Source organism: Schistocerca americana, chromosome 3 (assembly GCF_021461395.2).
Source record: "Schistocerca americana isolate TAMUIC-IGC-003095 chromosome 3, iqSchAmer2.1, whole genome shotgun sequence".
NCBI classification, from domain to species: Eukaryota; Metazoa; Arthropoda; class Insecta; order Orthoptera; family Acrididae; genus Schistocerca; species Schistocerca americana.
In genome coordinates this window covers 496,543,621-496,548,112 of record NC_060121.1, presented here as the reverse complement: position 1 = coordinate 496,548,112, position 4,492 = coordinate 496,543,621, and positions in this window count along the sequence as shown.

Genomic DNA, 4,492 nt, shown 5'->3' with positions numbered 1-4,492 from the left:
TGTCATTTGGGGCGGCTACACTGTTGTTCCAGAAGTTTGATAATTGCGAGATACTTTCCGAACTTCATGGTGAATAAGTTAAACAAATTCACACATTGAACTGTCACTAAATGAAACTCGTTGCCACTTGGGTGTTGACGAAGTTAACCAAGTTTATTACAGTAGTGTTGCAGAGGCGCTGGGGGAACAGATACAGGCACAAACAATAAAAGCCCTGGAGCAGCATAGCCATCGCAGGCTAAAGAAATGACTCTTCTAAGAATGTTCCAAGTGAGACTTGCCCGTAGCACAACTTGCAGTACCAGTGTTCCCAGTAAACAACTAAAGTGCAGCTAAGGGAAAACACGTCCCCAACGAGAATCCGATAGCCTACGCAGCAAGGTGTGATTAAATTCAAAGTAAACTCAGCGCCGGTTTTAGACTGCAGAGTTGGCCTGTTTATTTGTAGACCGCAGACAGAGATTTTGTCGACGGCATGTGATGGGAATAGCTTTTGGGGTGATGTCCGAGGTCTCGCAACGGGAAGTATCCTTAGCAGTGCCAGATTAGCTACGAGCTCCACACCGCTGTATGATGGGGTATCAGAACTTACGCACCGGTACTGGTGAGGCAGTGTTCAAATGTTACCCAAATTGGTAAGGCTTCTGAACTCGTGCCAAGTTGACAACTTCCCCTTGTGAAATATGAGTGCTGTGTTTTAAGTGTAATTGCTTCGTACAGATGACTAGGGAAAGTGAGTGCAGAGTGTAGTTTCATGCTTGTGTTGTAGATGATGTAAGTGAGAAAGGAGAGGACGAGACTTTAGGTTTCCTCATAGATACGTCCGCAGCTCGTGGTCGTGCGGTAGCGCTCTCGCTTCCCGCACCCGGGTTCCCGGGTTCGATTCCCGGCGGTGTCAGGGATTTTCTCTGCCTCGTGATGACTGGGTGTTGTGTGATGTCCTTAGGTTAGTTAGGTTTAAGTAGTTCTAAGTTCTAGGGGACTGATGACCATAGATGTTAAGTCCCATAGTGCTCAGAGCCCTCATAGATTATCCCTGTCGAAGAGCATCAAGGTGCTATCCAGACAGCGAGCTGTCCAGGAAGTGGATGATAAAACCTGTACATACGTAAATTGTTCTAGCTACTACAACAATTATGGGAGAAAATTTGTAGAATTTGTGAAAAAGTTTCACCTTACGACGTGCCGTAACACATGCCTCAGATTTGAAGCTACATACGTCGTATTCGCCGTATTTGTCTCCCAACGATTTCGTTTGGTTCACAAACGTTTTATGTTGAAGACATCTTTTGAACAACATGACGAATTTCATTTCCTGGGGCTATTTAACAAGCTGGAACTAATGGGACTAAATATGTGGATTGTAACTAAATTAATAAGCAAGGTAAAAATAAAAAAACTACACACATGCATGCACGCACGCACACACATAGTGTTATCGCTGAGTTGTGGGTTCAGAAAACTGGGTACTCCTTTACATATCCTTTAAATGAATACTTCACCACCACAATCCATACGAATACAGCCTGCCGGCCGAAGTGGCCGTGCGGTTAAAGGCGCTGCAGTCTGGAACCGCAAGACCGCTACGGTCGCAGGTTCGAATCCTGCCTCGGGCATGGATGTTTGTGATGTCCTTAGGTTAGTTAGGTTTAACTAGTTCTAAGTTCTAGGGGACTAATGACCTCAGCAGTTGAGTCCCATAGTGCTCAGAGCCAACGAATACAGCCAATTAAGTACTGCATAATGTATCCACTCAAAAAGCATCGAACGATTTTAGCTCTCTAGCTAAAATTAGTAGAAATATGATATGATTTGATTTGTACAGACTTAGTTTAACTAAAACAGCTAAATAATATAAAAGGTTATGTTAGGTTTAAAAAATTATAACTCGTTAAGTACCTCCCTAGCAACTAACTACATAAAGTATGCTAATAAATCCGCAGGGAGACAAACATTTCTTATCACATAAACGTTTTCTGGGTATGATACCACGTCATAACCAATAAAACTACCACTGCTAGAGGAGAGGAAAAAACGAAAGGCGGGGGGGGGGGGGGGGGGGACGAAGGGAGAGGACTCAGAAGGGGGGAGCAGGGAAGACGTGGGAAGGAATGGGGAAAGACAGAGGAAGGAAAACGCAAAAGGACTCGGGGGAAAGAAGGGAAGCAGAGAGAGGGTAGGTGAGGAAAAAACAGGATGGAGGGGGGAGGGGGGGAGGGGGGGAGGGGGGAGCGGAAGAGTGAGCCCAGGAAAAGGACAAAGGAAAGGAAGGGGGATGAGGATCAGAGTTGATAGGAGGGATAAATGGAGGGAGAGAGGGCATCATCTGGGAAGGGGAGTTGACAGAATCCACCTTGGGAAAGGAGATGAAGGGTGTAGAGATGGAGGGTAGGGGGTCACAACAGTGAAGGCGTGGCACAGGGTGGAGGTTGGAGAGGAGAGGAGCAACCAGGGGATGAGGGGGATCAAGGCAGTGGGAGATGTAGAGAATGCAGATATGTTCGAGGAATAGGAGCAGATGGGAGAAAGGAATGAAGTTGTAGAGGATCTGCATGGGGGCATATATGGAAGGCGGGGCTGAGTGCATGGTGCTTGAGGATCTGGAAGGACTTATAGAATATGGAGGGGGGGCGGATATCCAGGCAGGACTGGCATAACAGAGGATGGGACAGATTAAGGATTTGTAGGTGTGGAGGATGATAGAGGGGTGCAACCCCCATGTCCGGCCAAAGAGGAGTTTGAAGAGACGGTTGTGGGCTTTCAATTGGATAGAGCAGAGGTGAGGAATTCAGGTGAGGTAATGGTGAGTGGTGAGGCCGATTTAGGTGAGGGTGTGGGAGAGGTGGACAGGACAGTTTCAGATGGTTAGGGAGAAATCCAGGAGCTGGAGGGCGTGAGTGGTATGACCTACAGTGACTGCCACTGGTTACACCATGTGGCGAAAAGGTCAAGGTGGTTCTGGAGAAGCCGTTGGGACTCTTGGAGGGTAGGAGCGAGGGCAAGGAATGCAGTGCCTTCAGCATACTGCAGTAGGAGTTCTGGAGGGGGGGGGGGGGGTTGGGGCATATCTGCCATGTACAGGAGGTAGAGGAAAGGGGAGAGGACAGAGCCCTGGGGCACACCTGCAGAGGGGTAGGAGGTGCGGGAATTGGCATTATGGATGGTAACATAGGGGGGGTGGTGGGAGAGGAAGGAGGCCATCAGATGGATATAGTTGACAGGAAGCGCATAGGTTTGGAATTTAAACAGGTGACCGGGATGCCAGGCAAGGTCGTAGTCCTTTTAGAGGTCAAGGGAGACAAAAATGGTGGAGCGATGGGAGTTAAGCTGGAGGGAGAGGAGATGAGTGAGGTTTAGGAGTTGGTCATCGGCAAAGAAGGAAGATTGAAAGCCACACTGGGTGTTGGGGAGGAGGTGGTCTTGGTGGAGGTGTTGATGGGTGCACCGGGTAAGGATGGATTCCAAGAGCTTGCAGTACACCAAGGTGAGACATATAGGACAATAGGAAGAAGCATCAGATGGAGGCTTGTTGGGTTTGAAGAACATCAGGATACGGGAGGTTTTCGACAGGTTGGGGTAGAAACCAGTGGCAAGGATGACGTTGTAGAGGATGGCAAGGACTACAAGAAAGGAGGGAGGGCAGTGTTTCAGGTGGCGGTAGGTAACGCGGTCATGTCCGGGAGCAGGGTTGTGTTTAGTGCGGAGTGAGAGGCTGATGTCCTGTGTAGTGATGGGAGTGCTAAGTTCAGTTGCTGGTGTGTGCCCCAAGTACTGGAAGCTAGGAGCAAGGGGAGAAACAGAGGTATTCATAAGGTCGATGATGTCAGGTAAGAGGGAATAATCAAATTGGGGATCATCTGGGATGAAAAAACATGAGATAGGTGAGAGGCAAAGTGATTGGCCTTACTGAGGTTGTCAGGAAAGGGACAGTCATCAAGGAGGAGAGGGTACTGGGGTGTGGGGCAGTTCCCAGTAAGGTGGTGGAAAGCAGACCAATACTTAGAAGAGTTTATTGCGAGCGTGGTGTTGAGTTGTGTACATGTCTGGCGTCATGCATGGCATTTCTTCTACATCTACATCTACACTTACATCTACATGACTACTCTGCAATTCACATTTAAGTGCTTGGCAGAGGGTTCATTGAACCACAATCATACTGTATCTCTACCATTCCACTCCCGAATAGCGCGCGGGAAAAACGAACACCTAAACATTTCTGTTCGAGCTCTGATTTCTCTTATATTATTTTGATGATCATTCCTACCTATGTAGGTTGGGCTCAACAAAATATTTTCGCATTCGGAAGAGAAAGTTGGTGACTGAAATTTCGTAAATAGATCTCGCCGCGACGAAAAACGTCTTTGCTTTAATGACTTACATCCCAATTCGCGTATAATTTCTGCCACACTCTCTCCCCTATGACGTGATAATACAAAACGAGCTGCCCTTTTTTGCACTCTTTCGATGTCCTCTGTCAATCCCACCTGGTAAG